The 20,645-nt window shown below is 36.8% G+C and overlaps 1 long non-coding RNA gene and 1 pseudogene across 2 annotated transcripts in view; one reads left to right on the plus strand and one right to left on the minus strand.

Moving 5' to 3' along the window:
* Positions 1–20,645, plus strand: part of LOC309606032 — a 1,194,635-nt gene that overhangs the window by 611,007 nt on the left and 562,983 nt on the right. The gene's annotated exons all lie outside the window — the stretch shown is intronic.
* On the minus strand, positions 2,713–14,512 carry LOC309605998 (small ribosomal subunit protein uS2 pseudogene; annotated as a pseudogene). The gene is made up of 2 exons (XR_014249633.1): positions 8,218–14,512; positions 2,713–4,715 (listed from the first exon to the last, which is right to left on the minus strand). The product of XR_014249633.1 is annotated as a small ribosomal subunit protein uS2 pseudogene (transcript).

Raw genomic sequence — 20,645 nt, forward strand, 5'->3', positions numbered from 1 at the left:
CATTCTCTCACTAATTTTATTTAAATAAAAATGTAATGTTAATAGACCAATCAGAATAATAATGACAAGCAACTCTCACAGGATCACACAGTTTAGTGGCAGAGTTAGAATTCGAACTCAAGCCATCCACCTCTCCCTGCTCACAGCCAAACCATAGGGCTACTTTGCTTTCATTTCCTTTCTTATATACCATTTTCTTTTCCCTAGAGTTCATAACTGTATCCTGCTATGTGTTGATGTTGTTTTATTATGTTTCTATATTCCTGTCATTAATCCATCTCAAAACATACCAAGAGAACTAATTTCTCTTGATATAATCAAACTCATCAGGTAATCTATTAGTTCCTTTTTTTCCCCTGGATACATTTCTCCTGGAGCTTTCTGCCTTTCAGTCTACACTAGATGCTTTCTAGTTCTGTCATATAGATGCCAACCTGGAGTCCTCAGTCACCATCACTCTGGGGGGCTTTCCATCTCTCTTCTGTGTCACCTTCTTGCTTTCTGGATCCTATATCCTTCCTGGATCACATACTCCCACAGTTTCCTGAACCAGGAGACTGTTTATGTATATAAACAGGGACCTGCTATTTATTTATTTATAACAAGTCTTGTTATTTGAAACCCTGCAAATGTGAAAATTGATTTTTTCTACCTTCACACTTGATTGATAGTTTTGCTTCTATGAATTCTAAGTATTGATACAATATTTTTTGATGGCATTGTCTCATTGCTTTCCATCTTCTAATGTTGCTATTGGGAAGACTAATACCATTCGGATTCCTGAAGCATTGTGTATGTTTTTTTTAAAAAATCCTTCTCTGGAACCATTATGGTACTCTATCTCTAGTGTTCTGAAAATTTAATAAGGGACTTTTTTGTTGTCTTTGTGCTTGTCACTAAGAGGCAGAGCATTGTATGTCCTTCAAATCAAGAAACATACTTATTTAATCTTCCTGATAATTTCCCCTCCTCCTGTCTACAGGAGTTCTCCAAGCTTTTTCCTGGAGAAGATTAAACATCTGGTAACCAGCATTCTCGGAGCTGAACTGAGAAAGGAGCTGGGGATAGGGTCTTACTATTCAGTATGAAAACTTTCATTTTTCCTCCTGACTTCAGTAAGGCATCTCATCTCACCCCAGACTTCAGCTACACCTCTGTCCTTGAGGTCTGGGACTATATGATCACCCTGCAGAGATACATTTCCATATTCTTCCATGATAGGTGAGGTCCGTTTTCTTGTCTGCTTGTCTGTGTAGGCTGGGGTGGGTCTAACTCCTCTTCATATACAGTTGTGGCAAATCATCTTTTTTTAACCCTCAGTCAACCATCCTGCTTTCAGAGTTACCTGGTCATTTCAATTCCCAAGCTTTTCCACAGTTTATGCATGAATTAGATGAGTTCCTCTTGGCTTCCACTGAAAGATGTTTAGAAATCACCCTTCCCCACTCTCTAGGTCACTTTGCATTTGTCTATCAGCTTTCCATCATCTAAAAGCTGGGTAACATCTTCTAAATATTGTTGCCTGGCGTCCCATTCTCTTTTTTCTTGGGGGTTTATAGCTTTTTAAAAAACTTTTTCACCATCATTTTAGTGAAACGTTTGGAGAAAATGAACACAAACTATATGTTCAATTATCCAAATTTAACTGGAAATCTGTGTCCATTTTATATTTAAAACAAAACTCAGTTGAAAACTTATGTCCACACAAAAACCTGCATTTGAATGTTTTTAGTAGCTTTATTCATAATTACCAAAACTTGGAAGTAATCAAAATGTCCTTCAGTAGGTGAATGAATAAACTGTGGAATATTATTTACATACAGTGGAATATTATTTAGCGCTAAAAAAAACATGAGCTATCAAGCCATAAAAAGACATAGAGGAATATTAAATGAATATTATTAAGCGAAAGAAGTCAGTCTGAAAAGGCTACATACTGTATGATTCCAATTATGTGAAATTATATGACATTCTGGAAAAGGCAAAATTATGAGACAGTAAAAACATCAATGGTTGCCATGGGTTATGGGGTAGGGGTGGGTTTGTGGGGGAGGGATGAATAACTGAAGCACAGAGGATTTTTAGGACAGTGAAAATATATCATATTGTTGGATAAATATAATTATACATTTGTCCAAACCTATAGAATATATAAGACCAAGAATGAACCCTAAAGTAAACCACAGACTTTGGGTGATTATGATGTGCCAATGTAGGTTCATCAATTGTAACAAATGTACCACTCTGGCGAGGGATGTGGATGACGGAGGAGACCGTGCGTGTGTGGAGGCAGGGGGTACACGGGAAATCTATATAATTCTCCTCAACTTTGCTGCGAACCTTAAACTTCTCTTACAAAAGGCCTTAATTAAAAAAAAAAAAAGAAATCCCTACCTTTACTGTGTAAAATTCGAAGCAGGGCCCGTGTTTCTCTTTGTCAGGCATAGATAAAACACAACATTTGGGCTTCCCTGGTGGCGCAGTGGTTGAGAATCTGCCTGCTAATGCAGCGGACACGGGTTCGAGCCCTGGTCTGGGAAGATCCCACATGCCACGGAGCAACTAGGCCCGTGATTCACAACTACTGAGCCTGCGCATCTGGAGCCTGTGCTCTGCAATAAGAGAGGCCGTGATAGTGAAGAGGCCCGCGCACCGCGATGAAGAGTGGCCCCTGCTTGCACAGAAACGAAGACCCAACACAGCCAAAAATAAATATAAAAATAAGTAAATTTAAAAACAAAAAAACAATGCAACATTCATCACAGAAAATATTCTAATGTCTGAGCCTACACCAGTTTTAAATTTCCTCATTCAGATCAGAGTTAGATGATCTCACACAGAATGTTAAATTATCTCCTCTCTAATGAAGCCTACTTCTCCATCTCCATCTTAATGATTCTCATTCTTGCTCTATACACACCAAGAACACAGGTCAAATGTGAGGGCCTTCTCACTGGCTCACTATCATATTATCCTTTAAATTTTTTTCTTTGTTCTAGATCTTAATACTACCTAAAAATATCTTTTCTCCTGCTTATCTGTTTTAGTTTCCTGTTGCTGTGGTAACAAATGAACACAAGCTTAGTGGCTTAAAACAACACAAATATATTTTCTTTGAGTTCTGTAGGTTAGAAGTTGGACACAGTTCTCATGAAGCTAAAATCAAGATGCCAGCGTGGCTGCATTCTTCTAGATGCTCTAGGGGAGAATCTGGTCCTAGTTTTTTGTTGTTGTATGTTTGTTTTAAAGAAACTGATGTTTATTTTCAGTCAATCTTACTTCATTTTTCTGTGGAGGAGCCCGTGGAAGAACAGCTTAAGACCACTTAGTGGTCGTTCCTCCTACCAATTCAGTGTCCTGAGCACTGGGAGCTGCAGACCAGTCCCCAGGGGCAGGCTGAGCCCTGCAGTCTTCCCTAGGGAACTGGTGAATAGGCACAGAGGGCACCTGTGCCTTCAGATGCAGGGTCTGTAACCTCAGATGGAGTGGCAGTAAGTTCAGGGGCTGGAGTGTTATAAATACGCTTATAAACAGAGTGTTTCTTTTTTAGTGTACTACACATTCCGACAAATTGGAGCACTCTATCGCTAACAAAAGCCCCATTCTCTGTTTTTCTGCCTTTATGTTCACTGTTACTCTCATCCTGAAATTCCTCCTGGGTCACATCCTTTCCAGCAGCAGCCTACACTTTCTTTTCAATCTCTTCAGGATTCTGTACAAGTAGAGATAAGGCATGACCTCTCATGGGTGCTCACGTGGTACCACACATGCACAGAACTTCCTGGGCCAGTGTCCACCACGTCCAACCCACTGTCGTTGCAGAGGATGGCATGTCCACATAGCGCAGAGGAGAATCTGTTACACAGAGCCATGGCAGACAGGTTAGCATAAGACAGCTCTGTAAGAGGCTAGTGGTCAGCCCTGGGGTCAATAACCACCAGAAGACGTGGTTCCTGGAAGGCTCCTTGGATCTGATTAGTGAAGGTTCTAGAAGCAAAGTGGACAGCAATAAAAATGGCTCTGGTCACAGCAGCAAACTTCAGCCCAGCCCTGTGGCCAGTGTTCCTGGAGGATATGACACTGGTATCAGACAGATTTTCAATGGTACAAGCCATCAGAAAAAGCTTCTCCCAGGTCCTCTTCAGATTTATGATGTATGTGCCATCACCTATTTCCTTTGTAGATGTATATTTATTTGGAAGTCAACACTGGTGCTACCTAAGTTCATTCCTGATGCAAGAATTTTGAGGACAAACTCCTCCTTCATTTGCAGGATAGCAAGGGCTCCAGACATTGTGAAAGTTTTCCTTTAAGTTATGATGTAAAACCAGGACATTTTCATATGAATCCCTGCTTGGGTAGCACAGAAAGGCTCAACAGGTTTTGTTTTGTTTTTTTTAAACGTCTTTATTGGAGTATAATTGCTTTACAATGGTGTGTTAGTTTCTGCTGTATAACAAAGTGAATCAGTTATACGTATACATACATTCCCGTATCTCCTCCCTCTTGCGTCTCCCTCCCACCCTCCCTATCCCACCCCTCTAGGTGGACACAAAGCACCGAGCAGGTGGGGTTTGGACTACGATTTGTTTTCCGAGGAATGTGAATGGATTTTGCCCGTCTCTCTTATGACATTTGGCTCCTAAATGGATCTTTGGTTATCAGTCTGTGCCAGTCTCCAGTCTGTTTTTCACACTCCGGTGGGATTCATCTCCCTGAAGCAACAATCGGATCATTCTACTTGCTTTAGCACAATCTTTCTGAACTTCAATCTCTTCAAAGAATAATTTCCCAGTTCCTCCTGACAGTTGCTCAAGGGTCAACAACTGGTCTGAATCTACCATTCCAAATCAATTTCCCATGTTTCGTTTTTAGTGTACTACACATTCCAATAAATTGGAGCACTCTATCGCTAACAAAAGCCCCATTCTCTGTTTTTCTGCCTTTATGCTCACTGTTACTCTCACCCATAACATCCTTTTTCCTTGCCTTTCGTTCATCAATGGCCAACATTATTCATCATTCAAGACCCAGATCAAACGTATTCTCTTTAATTAAGTTCTTTCCTTTATCATCTCACTGGAAATTGAGATCCAGCCCTGACATTGGCAGAAATGTACAACCTTGAAGAAGGTAATTAAACTTCATCATGCTTCAGTTTCTTTATCTGTTAAATGTAATAAGTTATATCTACCTTTTGCATATTAAATTAGTATGTGTAAGCCATCACTCACAGTGCCTGTCATATAAGTATTTAATACATGAGAGTGATTATTATTATTATTAATCTATACTTTTATATGACACCTATCAGTTTCTGCCTTGCAGTCTTTGAAGGTGGATCCCATATTTGCATCATGTGCATTTTTCATAACTCTTGTCAAAATATCTGACAAACAGTATAAACAGTGAACAAGGTTGAATAAATAAATAAATCCTCCTAAACTTTATTACTAGGCTCCCCTGTGGCAAAGTGTACTGTATTATTTCCCTAGGGCTGCCATAACAGATTACCATGTATTGGGTGGCTTAAAGTAACAGAAACTGACACTCTCACAGTTGAGGAGGCTAGCAGTCCAAACTCAAGGTGTCAGCAGGATTGGTTCCTTCTGTGAGGGGGAAATTGTCCCATATTTCTCCTAGTTTCTAGTGCTTGGTGGCAATTTTTATAGTTCCTTAGTGTGTACATGTGTCCCTCAAATCTCTGCCTGTATCTTTACATTGCTTTCTTCTCTGTGTCTCCGTGTCCTCTCTTATTACAAAAAAATCAGTCATTGGATTTAGGGCTCACCCCAAATCCAGAATGATTTCATCTCAAGGCCCAAATAAGGTCACCTTCCAAAGTTTGGGTAGACGAATTTTGTGGAAATTCGTTTTGTTCAACACATGACAAGTATGTACAAGGCTCCTTCCCATTTACAACAAATTGTAATCAAGAACATAAATTCTAGCTAGACTGCTTAAGTCCAGGCCCTGTCCCACCGTTACTGGATTGTGGCTTTGGTTACATTACTTAACTATACCCAGTTTCAGTTTCTGCATGAGTGAAATAAGGATAAATAATAACATCTGCCTTAAAGAGTTTCTCTGTAAATTAAAAGAGATAAGCCTTATAAAGGACTTAGTATAGCCTGGTTGTTATTAATCAGTCAATAAGTCTTGGTTTCTTCTTTTATTTATTTGTTTATTTTTATTGGGTATGTCTGTCCACCTGGAAAGCTCACTACCCCTCCCACTTTTTACTTGATGAACTCCTTCTAAATATTTGTGTCTCGGCTTAAGTGTCATTTCTTCAGGGAGGCATTCTCTGACATCTCAATAGAATCTAATAGTCCTCAATCCCTTTTCTCATTCCTTATCACAATTGTGTAATGGCTGGTTAATGATTATGACCAAATAGTAATTGAATACACTTTAGCTAATTAACCTTTAGTATCTGACTCCCCGTGGAGAACTCTCTTTAGTTTGATATGGACTCAGATTGCCTGGGATTGAATCCTGGCTCCTTCCCTCTTCCTCCTTGGGTGAGTTCCTTAATCTGCTCAAGTCTCAGTTTCCTCATATGAGATGGCTGTAATAACATTACTTACAACAAGCAATTGTGCGAATCAAATGAGATTCTGTATGTAAAGCATACAGCTCACAGTGCCTGGTACATCCAAGTGCTTAAAAATTGCTATTTAGTATTAATATTGTTTTCAGTTTCTGGCATCTAGTTGAGGAAGTGAATGAATTAATACTGAATGAATGAGCCAGGTTATTGGCCAAATCTAGGAATACAACCTGTGCAGCAGAATAGTGTGGCAATTTAATATGCTCCTGTGACCTTGTCCTCATTAGAGATTTTCTCTAACCAAAGGAGCTAGAAAGCCCAAGGGAAGAGGTGCCTAACACCTCTGACCCAAATAATTTCCTCTATTATAACCTTTACAATCCCATTAAAACCAGAATTTAAAACATAAAAGGTCCATAGAATCCAATTTGTTTCTAGCCCTAGGGTGGTCTTTTAGAGATGGACAAAGACTTCTGGGAGGGCAGTGAAAAAGATCAGCTAAGGCAAGTCTGGGTCCTTAACAGGTGAAGTATGTCTGGAGGCAACAATGCTTTAGTGTGAGGTGGGATAGAAAGTCATCAGGACTTTGCAGCTTTTAATGTGCTTCTCTACAGTCTAGGGGAAAAAAACAATGTTATATGGACATTAAGGAAAGCAGCTTCAATATTTAAAAGAAAATTATTCACTACCCTAAGAATAAATTGGTGTTCTGGAATAAATATGCCCATTGGAAAGCAAGCAATATTTATTTCTGCATTGTCTACACAGCAGAAGAGATAATTGAGTGGCACAGCTTTGCAATCAGAATGAACTGGTTTGAAACTCTGGTGCAAATGTCACTTTCTTTTGAAAATGAGTCATGAATCACACAGGTTTTAAATTTACTTTGGGGTGGGGGGAGCTGGCAGTTTGATCGCTGAAGTCATTTATATTTCCTTAAATAGAGGAAACTGAAACAATGACTTTTTTTTTTTGGTTGAGACACATAATTATAGAAATTAAAGATTATTTAGTTCAAAGATCTTAATTCACAAATGATAAAACTGAGGAGCAGAGAGATTAGGTGACTTGACTAGGGTCACACAGCAATTTGGTATTTTGGATTCAGAATTCAAAACTAAATCCTGATTCAAAACTAGATTCAAACTGATACCTGATGCCACAGGTTATCAGATCTCTTTCCCCCATGCTTGGCTCACCTACTAGAGGCAGCTGTTCCATTGAAGGATAAGATGCAGCATCATGCAAGTCCTGGACTAGAAGGGCATTGAAGATTTATTTCCTCTGTTCACTGAATTTCAAGTTCACAGTTCTATTATCCTCCACAGGAAAGAGTGCAACTTTGGATTTTGTTTATATGGTGACCCAGGAAAGATGGATTCTCTCTCTCTTTTAGTAACAAACTGTGCTTAATAACTGGGAAGGATATGTGAATATAGATAAAAATGGTTTCATTTATAAACATACACTATATATTTTTAAATTATTTTTTATTTTTAAAGGAGGCCCCTGACTTCCTTGGCTCCACCTCCCTTCTTACTCCTCCCTCAAAAGAGACTTGATTCCCCAGAGGAAACGTAAAACCTCAGTTAGTCCACATGTACTAATGGGCCAGGTGACTAGGTTAAAGCATCAAGCACCTCTTTGTGTTGTCCCTTTTATACCTCTTTCATTAATGCAACTGAGGGAGGAAATTAAGGTTTGGCCTTCTAGTCTCTTCTGTTTTTCTTTCTTCACGTGTTTGTACAAAAGTTGGTACAATTCCAATAACTAGATTGAGAGGAAAGGATAATTTCTCACTTAGTTCACAAGCTCCAGCTGCATGTTCCATCTCAGAGGTCTGCAGGGGTGTACTTGTCATAAAACTTATAAGAAGAATAAAACACAATAAAACTTATCATAAAGGAGTCTTTTGGTTCCTCTTTGGAATCCTTACATATAAAATCCCCTTAGTGAACTCACAGAGGAGGAAAATCATGATTGTTAAGGCAAAATTAGGCATTTTTGGATCCTTCCATATATTTCCATCAAAATTCAACTCATGCATCTGCTCAAAAAATATTTAATAAGCATATGCTATGTATCAGACTATTTCAGACTCTGGGGATAAAGGGATGAATAAGACAATTTTCCATCCTAATGGATCTTTGATTCTAGTTAGAAAGATAAAAACACATCAATATGCCATCCTACTTTCTAAAAGCATTACATATCATTGACCGTTTATCAAGCTCCAGACATTGTTTGAAATGCTTCATAAATTGTATTTCATTTAATCCTTATTGCAACCCTGTGAGGTAGGTATGTGATGTGATATGACACAATATAATATTTCATAGCAGAATAATGCAATATATTGCAGATAGAAAAGTAAAAATACCCAAGGTCCCACCGTTCTTAAGTGTTTGAGGTAGAATCTAAACTCAGATTCATCTGAACAAAGGTACACTTATTTGCACCTATGTTTTTCATCCCTTTATTTACCAATATTATTAATCAATCGTAGTGTCTTGGGTGCTATGCTAATGACTAGAAATATAAAGAGGAATAAGACTGTCTTTACCATCAAGAAACATCCAGCTGGTAGAGGAAAGAGACATAAAAATAAACTCCTGCAATGATGAGTTATGGGAACTGAGGCAGAGGACTGTAGAAGAGGCAGTGGGAAACCAAGGGGAGAAAGATCTGTCCCATCTAGACACTGACATAAGCTTCAGGAGGAGATGCTGTTTGAGCTGCATCCATCACTGTGTAGAATTCCCTTTCCCTTCTTGGTGCCATTGCATGGAACGAGGCGGCTATGTTTTTACAGTGGTAGAAACAAGGTGCAGGGAGGCAAATCGCCAATGTTCTAGGTCAAACTTTGTTGCTAATTCACAGAGTGTGAAACATGATATTCCCTTTTTTCATATAGGTAGTGGAGTTAGTGATACCTTACCCACCCCTGTAATGGAGTTGCTTGTAAGTTTTAAATAGGATAAGAAGTGAGCGATGACTTTGTAAAAGATAATGCATGATTAAAAATGTGAAGGAGCATGTTTGTTAACATTAATAATGATGATCAAACCATTTCCTCACTTTTTAACCTTCTCTTTTGTAGGCAAACCATATGAAGTCCAAAATCTGTACAAACATTTGGTTTCAGCCCTTCGTACTCAGCTTACTTCTGGGTCTACGCCACCCCTCTCCCACTTTGTGTCAGCAGTTTATGGAGACTGACTTTACTCCTATAGGATCTTTTTATTCTGTTTCTGCACACTGTGTTGTTTATATATTTCTTCATTACTTCTTTCTTTCTTTTATTTTACTTTGAGCAAATTATGGATGTATTTGTTTGATTCTCCCTTTTTAAATTTAACAACAGCTTTTAAAAACGTTCTGTCTCATTCTAAAATTTCGAACAGTAAAACAAGAAAAAAAAATGTTAATTTCATCTAAAATCCTGCCACTCACATATAACTTTTCTTTACATTTTAGAAAATGTGTCTGCATTTTGGTAATTCTCAAGCTTTAATGTGCAACAGAATTACCGAGGAAGCTTGGTAATAATGCAAACTCCCTCAGGCTTTAGCTCCCAGGGATTGTGACTTAGTATATCCAGGGTGGATCGAGGAGTCTAAATTTAAAATGTCAGATTTTTAAAAATCTGAGGCAATTCTGATGCTGATGATCTACAGACCGTACCCTGAAGAAAAATACAAACAACAACAGCAAGAAAATTACTGCTACAGACAACATTTGCTGTTCATATAGCAAAAGGTATACACATTCACATGTATCCTTGTGGCAGACATGGCTGGTTGACTCCTCCAGGGCCAGTTCCAACTCATGTCTCTGTTGTCTATTGTGATCTTCCCCTAGAGGGCTTTCCCTACAGTCTCCCCTGCAGCTACAGTTGGCCACGTGGCCCAGTTTTGGCCAATGAGGGCTTCCGGGAAATTTTATCGGTTTTTTGATAGAACAGAAAGGCACAAGGAGCAAACTGATTGCCACTGCCCCCTCACCTTTTGAAGTAGACATTTATCATATTTGTGACAGCTCATTATCTTTTGAATTGCCCGATACAGAAGTTACCGTTTCGTAACTGGACAGGCAATCAATTTAAGCCCAGTCTACCAGACACTCTCATGAGAAGGATCTGAAAGTGAGCACTGTTAGGAAGCAGGATCTGTGTGGAGTTTCCACTTGCTATCATGGATGGTAGCTGGCTGAGGTATCTGGATTTTGGTATCATCAGTGGCAGAGGTGACTGTTTCCTAACAGTGGTGAGGTAGGGTGACATATTCATCCTAGTTTGGCCAGGGCTTTCACAGTTAGCCACTGAAAGTCTTGTGTCTGCAGGAACTTGCTCAGTACCAGGCAAACCTGGACAGTTGGTTACCCTATGACTAGGGTAACATTCTTGATGCAGGTTTAGTCATAAACTCAAGTTTCAGTAAAACCAAGTTCCTGGAACTTAGTGCTAAGCAATGGCAGTGGCTGAAGTTTCTGGTGTGTTTTGTAGATGGATTTCGAGATTTTCTCCTCAAAGCCGAACTAAGGGTCTTTTCTCCACCCTTCCAATGATTTCATGAGCTGCTGAATATACTGCAAATTACTTTTAAACTAGGGAGAGTGAATTTGTTGTTTTCAACTCAGGTCCCTGACTAATACACCCTTTTCCTGCTTCAAATACCATGATGACACCTACAGATATAGTAGCCATCTTGTAATATGAAATGATGAAAAGGAGGATTAGAAACAACAGTTAAGGATGACAGAGTGGAAAAAAGAAAGAGCTGTATTCTTGCTGGCATAATTAAAACAATGAGAAAGTCCTGCAACTGCCTATCTATAAGACGTCCTGTACCTGAGATAATAAATATCTGGTTTTAAGTCATTGTGCCCCAGTTAAATAGCTATCTTAACTGATACAGGCTCATGTTAAGCATGCTATTATGTAACCTGCTTTTTTTCTCACTCACTCAACAGTATGTGAATTCATATTTCTCTACCAATAATATAGATTGACAGCATCTATGATGATGGTAAAGCCTAAATTTCCTTGAATGTTCTAATCCTCATTTCCCACCAAACTTTATTCATCTCTGTTTTGAGCTGTTTTATAATTTTTATACTGCTGTCTCATATAAATTGCTTGGCAAAACTTTAATAAAATATGACAGTAAAAATATTAAATTATCTTTGAATGTATTGACCACCAAAAGATATAACATATTTTTTAAATGTTTTTTAAAAACTTGGTATATAAAAAGCTGGTGAATAACTTCTGCTGCAGGACAGATTTCTGCAGAACTAAGGAATGACTTTATGTCTTTTTTCCTCCTTCAAAACTTTATTTCCTAACTCTGCAGAATTGGTCCTAGGAGAGGCAGCTTAGAACATCTTATATATCTTCCAAACAAGGAATGAGATGGTTTTCAGTTGTGAAAAGTTTCACTAGATTACTCTGATCAAATGATTAAAAGAAGAGGAGAAGGAAAGGGAAGGGAAGAAAGGGAAAGGAAGGGAATAAAGAGAGAGTGAAAGAAAGAATAAAGGAACAAAAATAATGAAGCATGTAAGAAAGAAAAGAGTAATACAAATTGGAGTTCCAGTATGAAAAGCAAGTGGTTATGAACACATATTATCTGACTTGCTTATAAGCTAACTCCCCATTCATCATCTTATTTAAAACTTTCAGTTCACCCTTTGTACTTTTTTTCTCCCTTCAATATGTTAGTGATTCCATAAGATGCAAGGTGACCTCTATCTTCCCAGAAAGAGCATTTTGCCAAGACAAGAAACTGTCAGCAAGCATGGTGCTTCCACCCCACATCTCCCTTTATCCTAGACTCTTCCCAGCTGCAATGAATGACACAGACAATGCAGACATCTGTTCCCACATATTAAACCCTGCTCCCTCAGGGTCCACAATCCATCAGAGACCCACCAAAGGGACTTGCTGTTGACATACTGGAGTTGCATCTCTTGGTATCACCATTTACCATAAACCCTTGTTGGTGTCTTTACTTCCCCTCAACTTGCTTTAGCTAGCATTCTCCCTCTTGCTTTCATGCTATTTGTGAGAATAAAAAGTAATCATTTCTGACCCAGTATATCAACCTATATAATTGGTCTGTTCATATTTTCTATTTCTTCTTGGTTCAGTCTTGGGAGACTGTACCTTTGTAAGTATTTGTCCATTTCTTCTAGGTTGTCCATTTTATTGGCATATAGTTGTTCATAGTAGTTAGTCTCTTATGATCCTTTGTATTTCTGTGGTGTTGGCTATAACTTTTCATTTTTCATTTCTGATTTTATTAATCTGGACCCTCTCCATTTTTTTCTTGATGAGTCTGGCTAAAGGTTTATCAATTTTGTTTATCTTTTCAAAGAACCAGCTTTTAGTTTCATTAATCTTTTCTTTCTTCCTTCTTTCTTGCCCCTTCCTTCCTTCCTTCCTCTCTCTCTCTCTCTCTCTTTCTTTCTTTCTTTCTTTCTTTCATCACTATTTCATTTATTTCTGCTCTGATCTTTAGGATTTCTTTCCTTCTACTAACTTTGGGTTTTGCTTGTTCTTTCTCTAGTTCCTTTAGGTGTAAGGTTAGGTTATATGAGATTTTTCTTGTTTCCTGAGCAACCTTTCATACTCTTAAACTTCCAGTCTGGATTCTTAGGACATATGAGTTGGCTATTCCTTCTTTAGAGTTTATTAAAGAAAAAAACCAATATCCTTTAATTATAATTATTAATCACAGCTAGTAATATTTCTATGTTGTTCTCTTTCTAAGAATATATTATTTTATGTTTCTTAAATACTCTTTTATTTTCTTAAACAAATTAATCATTTTATTTTAAATTCATTATCCACTGTGTCCAACACTTTTGCTATTAGTGTATGTGTTCTCTAAATTATTGTGCTTTTAGTGGGTGCTGATACTCCTAAAAACCCAAGCAAACTTTTTGGCCAACCCAATATATCACTATGGTGATTCTCCTATGTGATATCACTATGTTAACTCCTCTAAACGAGTCACCTCCTCTTTGCGGTAACGTCACTTGAGGAAGGCAGGAATAACGTAAGAGAAAGCCCCAGGCAACACAGTGATCATCAGTGATCACTCCCCATTTCTCCCCCTACAACAAGTAATTCTTTCTTTAAACCTTCAGGAAAAAGTTACACAAGGAGGTACTAATCTCCTGCAACTGTAATCATACTATTTACTTAATAATTATTATGTAAACGTAATAAAGACTATACATGACAAACCCACAGCTAACATCATATTCAATGTTGAAAGACTGAAAGCTTTTCCTCTAAGAGCAGGAAAAAAGAGAAGGGTGCCACTCTCACCATTCTTATTCAGCATATAACTGGAAGTCCTAGCCAGAAGAACTAGGCGAGAAGAAGAAATAAAAAGCATCTAAATCTGAAAGGAAGAAGTAAAAGTGTCTCTGTTTCCAGATGATATGTTGTTGTATATGAAAAATCTTAAAGACGCCACCAAAAATCTCTTACAAGTAATAAACAAATTCAGTAAAGTTGCAGGATAAACAATCAACATGCAAAAATCAGTTGTGCTTTTATACAATAACAATGAACTATCTGAAAAAGAAAATTTTTTAAATCCCTTGTACAATAGCATCAAAGAGAATAAAATACATAGGAATAAATTTAACCAAGGAGGTGAAAATCTGTATGCTGGAAAATATAAGACATTGATAAAAGAAATTAAAGAAGACACAAGTAAATGGAAAGATATCTAATGTTCATGGATTGGAAGAATTAATAGTATTAAAATGTCTGTACTATCCAAAGCCATCAATAGATCCAGTGCAATCTCTATCAAAATTCAAACAGCATTTTCACAGAAATAGAAAAATATCCTAAAACTTGTATGGAAACACAAAAGACTGCAAATAGCCAAAGCAATCCTGAGAAAGACAAAGCTGAAGAACATTACTTACCAAAAAGAGAGGAGATAATAAGTGTTGACAAGGATGTGGAGAAAGACCCTTGGGCATTGTTGGTAGGAATGTTAATTGGTACAGCCTTTATGGAGAACAATATAGAGCTTCCTCAAAAAATTTAAAATGGAATTACTATATGATCCAGCAATCCCACTTTGTGATAAATACATGGAATTATCATCTCGAAGAGATATTTGCATGCCCATGTTTATTGCAGCATTGTTCACAGTAGCCAAGACATGGAAACAACCTAAAAGTCTAATGATAGATGAATGGATAAAGAAAATGTATCATATATATACAATGAAGATACGTACGTGCATTCAGTTCCAGACCACCACAATAAAGCAAATATTGCAATAAAGGAGTCACACAATCTTTTTTGTTTCTCAATGCATATACAAGTTATGTTTACACTATATTGTAGTCTATTAAATGTGCAATACCATTATATGTAAAAAAAGAATGTACATACCTTAATTTAAAAATATCTTATTTCTAAGAAATGTTAACCATCATCTGAGCCTTCAGTGGGTCATAGTAGCAACATCAAAGATCTCTGATTACAAATTACCATAAAAAATATAATGATAATGAAAAAGTTTGAAATATTGTGAGAATTACCAAAATGTGACACAGAGACACAAAGTGAGCAAATGCTTTTGGAAAAATGTCATCAGTAGACTTGCTAGATACAGGGTTGCCAAAAACCTTCAATTTATAAAAACCAAAGTATCGGTGAAGAACTATAAGCAAAGTGCAATAAAACAGGGTATGTGTATATATATATAAGGAATATTATTCAGCCATTAAAACGAAGAAAATTCTGCCTTTTGAAACAACATGGATGAAACTTGAGGGCATTATGCTAAATTAAATAATACAGACAGAGAAATACTGTATGCCCTCACTTATATGTGGAAGCTAAAAAAGCCGAACTCATAGAAATAGGGAGTAGGATGGTGGTTGCCAGGGGCTTTGGGTATGGGGAATGGGGAAATGGTCAAAGGGTACAAATTTCCAGCTATAAAATGAATAAGTTCTGGGGATCTAATGTACAGAATGGTGGCTGTAATTAACAATATTGTTTTATATACTTGAAAGTTAAGAGAGTAGATTTCAAATATTAACATCACAAAAAAAGGTAATTATATAAGACGGTAACGGTGTTAATTAAACTTACTGTGGTAATCATTTTGCAATATATGTGTATAAAATCATCATGTTGTACACGTCAAGCATATATGCTGTATGTCAATAGTATCTCAAAAAAGCTGGAAAAAAATTAAAACTCCAAGTCAGTTAATGTTAACACTACAAGGAGTTCACTTAATGAAATCTAAATATATGAGTTCTTCGTATGATATCACTTATATGTGGAATCTAAATAAATGGTAAAAATGAACTTATTTACAAAGCAGAAATAGAGTTACAGATGTAGAAAACAATCTTATGGTTACCAGCGGGGAAAGCGGGAGGGATTAAACTGGAGGATTGGGATTGACATATACATACTACTATATATAAAATAGATAACTAATAAGGACCTACTGTATAGCGCAGGGAACTCTACTCAATACTCTGTAATGACCTTTATGGTAAAAGAATCTAAAAAAAGTGGAAATATGTATATGTATAACTGAATCACTTTGTTGTACAGCAGAAAGTAACACAACATTGTAAATCAACTATACGCCAATAAAAATTTTTAAAAAATAAATATATGAGTCCTTCCAAGAGGAATATTTGGATTTATCACTTTTTGACTAATTTTCATTACACATTCATATCACCTAGGCTTTAAAAACAGATCTATTTATTATATACTAATTGCAATAAAATTCATATAATAACCAAGTCAGAAAGTTAAAAATGGAAGTATGTTTTCCCTATTTCCCTCATCCTACTCTTTAGAAGTTACTGTTGACAGTTTGCTGTGTATCCTTACAAAGATACTTATAGGTTCATACAAACTCTCATATAATTTTTTACACTTGTAAAGAGAATAATATTTCAAAAATTATTTGTGTACTTATCCACATTTTCAAATCTGCAATATTCACCTTAGTCAGAACAAGATGTTGGTCCAACTAGAGTAATTAAGATTTATTCAAAAAAGAATGTAAAGAGAAAGTATAGGGTAATATTCAGCTTCTAAGATCCATGATAGAATCTTGCAGGAGTTTAATAATATTGAAATACAGGCATTATATATAGTAAAAGTATTTACTTAATTCACTTTTCGAAGTGACTAAACATTAATTTATCATATAACCCAACAATTCCACTTCTAGGTATTTACCCAAGAAAAATGAAAAACAGGTATACACAAAAACTTGTGCATGAATGTTTATATCAGTATTATTCATAATAGCCAAAAGGTGGAAACCATCAAAATGTTCATCAACTGACAAACAGTTAAATGAAATGATATATCCACACAATGGAATATTATCTATAAAAAGGAAAAAATACTGGTATATGCTACAAAGTAGATGAATTTTATATCATTATGCTAAGTGAAATAAACCAGTTATGGAAGACTACATATTATGTGATACAATTCATATTAAATGCCTAAAACAGGGAAATCCACAGAGCTAGAAAGTAGAGTAGTTGTTGCTTAAGACTAGGGAAAGGATGATAGCTAAATTGTACAGAGTTATTTTTTTGAGGTGATGAAAATGTTCTAAAATTGATTGTGATGATGATCACATATATCTGTGAATATACTAACAGCTATTGTACACTCTAAAGGATTGAATTGTATGTTGTATATTTGTATCTCAATAAAGCTTTTTTTTCAAAAAAAATCATTTGACTTCCACTTGACAAATCAAGAGCCAAACTTAGAGGTTTCATTCATGGAGTTCTTCCCGTTCATAGAGAAGACAATTTCGGTTTGCCATTAAAAAACAAAAACAAAAACAAAAGCAAAAAACTTCAGCAAGACTGGATATAGAATTAGGAAGAAGCAAGGTATGACAAGTGAGAAATGCCACTGCTTGTGTCTTTGGGGATGGCGATAAGAAAGACAAAGTCAGAAGGAGAAAAGCATATTAGTCGGATGTGGATCTCATTTTCATCTTCCTAGGCTTCAGTCCGGAGAGGAATACATGTCCTAGTAAGATGAGGACATGTAAGCAGATGCCATTGGTACCCCACCATTTTCTTCACTGACTTAAAGTTTACCTGCAGCTTCAGTGGACAATTTCCATAAAGATTATTTGTGTACTTGCATCTCTTCACCTGAATGATTTTGTTTTTCTGGCTGCAGGAATGTGCTTGTCCTGGTGGGGCAGGTAGAATTTCATAAGAGTAATTCCTAGAAGCAACCCATAATCAGTGAGTGATGGGAATTGGTGGATAAAGACCCCACCTTGTTTATCCCTCAGTGTAATAATTCTGAGCTTTGTTTTACACAGTTTTTGAGGACTCTCAGTGAGACTGAACTCTAGTTTCCCATAATGGTAACCACTGATAAACACATGCTTTATTCTCTGTCTCACTTTCTCACTCCCTGGAATCACATCCTAAATATAGTACTTCACCCAAATCCTTATTTCAGTCTCTGCAATAAGCAGGGGGGACACTGAAAGCAGGGAGTAATTGCCCCCATTCCGGGTGGGGTCTCTAGGAGGAAACTAGGAAGTTATACAGAGGACTTCACATTAATATGGATCAGTCCAGCATAATAACAAGTAGATGGGTCTGATCAGAAGGAACATCTCGTCTTCCTCAAGGCTTCCTCAATTTTTGTGTATAGGGGATCCTAAGCTGAGAACCTGTGACATTGCCACTAAGTGCACTTGGAAGACTCAGGGCCCTATCTAGCAGAGGCTGAAAGCAGCAGGCCACTGGGCCAGGGGCAAGGTGGGGGACATGGCATAAACCTAGGGGCTTTTAGCTAGCAAAACCTGGAAGAGAATAGAGCTGGCAAGTGGAAGATAGTTGCTCTTCTCAAGGAGTATTATCCAAGACACTACTGCAGATTTACTTGCCATAGGATGTCACTAGAAAATACTACAGGTTCAATTGCCATAGGATGCCAGCAGGGCTCTCAGTGACCTGACCGACAAGGGTTATTTTGCCAAAGAACAGCAGAGAGCAGCACACACACCAAAATCAGCATGAGGCCAGAGACCTTTCTCCCGTGCCACACTTCCTTCCACTAATAAACTGGAACACCATCTTTACAGTAGAAACAAGACAGAAGACAGGCTCTCTGAGAAACTGAGCATTTTTATCCAGGAATTACTGAGACCCACCTAAAAGTACTGTTTATGTCTTTGGATCTAACAGAGTTGGAAACCTAGCAACGGTTAAAAATTATATTTCTCCCTGCCTACCAGCAGGTGGCGATCAAGATAGAGTCATTACAGAAAAAAAATACAGCATAATATTTTTGTTGCTTATCCCAGTTTCTAGGGTGAGTTAAATTGTGAGCTTAACTGTACACAAATCAGATGACTGTTTTGTAAAATCTCCACACTGATTTTAGTGAATGGATTGTGTTGTATCCCATAACGTTAACTTATTTAATCATTTCTTTACTAATTACTTTTAAGTTATTACCAATATTTGTTTGTTACAGACAATGCCACAATGAATAGAATAGACTTGAGCTGTCAACTTGCTACATACATTTTTCTATATGTAGTTCACAAATTTGTATCTCTGTAACAACTATTCCTAGAGTGAAATTGCTGGTCAGACAGTGTGTAGCTTGTTGTTGTTTTTAACTGTTTACTGTGAAAAATGTCAGGCATATACAAAAGTAGAAAGAATAGCTCTTAAAAACACATATGTCCCCATTACTGAATTTCAACAAATGTTAGCACCTGGAAATCTTGTTTTGTTTATGTCTCCTCCAATTTAAACTCCCCTCCCCAATCTAGGATTGTTTCGAGGGATATAATCATCATGTCACTGCACCCGCAAATATTTAGAATACATCTCTAAAATATATGTACTCTCAAAATTATAGCAATAACGCCATTATTATACCTAAACATTGAAAATGATTCCATCATCCATTTTGAGTTGAAAACATTGCTCAAATTTGTGCTTCCCTCATATTCTCCTGCTGCTACTGTTGCTATTCCTGCCCACCTTCTCTCCTCCTCCTGTGAAGAATAGCAGTCATTTGTCAGATATGTCTTTTGCAAATCTTTGCTCCCAGTCTGTGGCTTGTCTTTTCCAATCTCTTGACAATGTCTTTCATGAGCAGGAAGTTCTAATTTTAATGAAGTTCAGCTTATCAATTCTTTCATGAATTGTTCCTTTGGTGTTGTATCTAAAAAGTCATCACCAAACACGAGGTCATCTAGATTTTCTATATTATCTTCTAAAAGTTTTATAGTTTTGTGTTTTACATTTTGGTCTGCAACCCATTTTGAGTTAATTTTTGTGAAGGTTGTAAGGTCTGTGTATAGTTTTTGTTTCTTTTTTTTGCATGTGGTTGTCCAGTTGTCTTAGCATCATTTATTGAAAAGACTATCTTTGTTGCATTGTACTGCATTTGTTCCTTTGTCGAAGAATAATTATCTATATTTTTGTAGGTAGTTCTATTTCTGGACCCTCTATTCTGTTCCATTGATCTATTTGTTCTTTTGCCAATACCATACTGTCTTGATTATTATGGTTTTAGAGTAAGTCTTGAAGGAGGGTAGTGTCAGTCCTTCAAGTTTTTTCTTCTTCAATATTGTGTTGACTATTCTGGATTTTTGCATTTCCATATAATTAAAAAAAATCAGTTTGTTCATATCCACAAAATATCTTGTTGGAATTAACAACATTTGATATATAATTAACTTGGGATTTTGATTGGAATTGCATTGAATCTATAAATCAAATTAGGAAGAAACGAAATCTTGACAATATTGAGTCTGCCTATCCAGGAATATGGAATCTCTCTGTGTATTAAGTTCTTTGATTTCATCAGAGTTTTGTAGTTTTCCTCATATAGATAGGTGTATGGTTTGCTAGATTTATACCTAAGTATTTCAGTTTGGGGGTGCTAATGTAAATGATATTTTGTTTTCAATTTCGATTTTCATTTGTTCATTCCTGTTATGTATATAGGAAAGTGACTGACTTTTGTACAGTAACCTTGTATCCTGCAACCTAGCTATAATTG

This window comes from Balaenoptera borealis, assembly GCF_965194805.1.
Source record: "Balaenoptera borealis genome assembly, chromosome: 11".
In the NCBI taxonomy this organism is placed as follows: domain Eukaryota; kingdom Metazoa; phylum Chordata; class Mammalia; order Artiodactyla; family Balaenopteridae; genus Balaenoptera; species Balaenoptera borealis.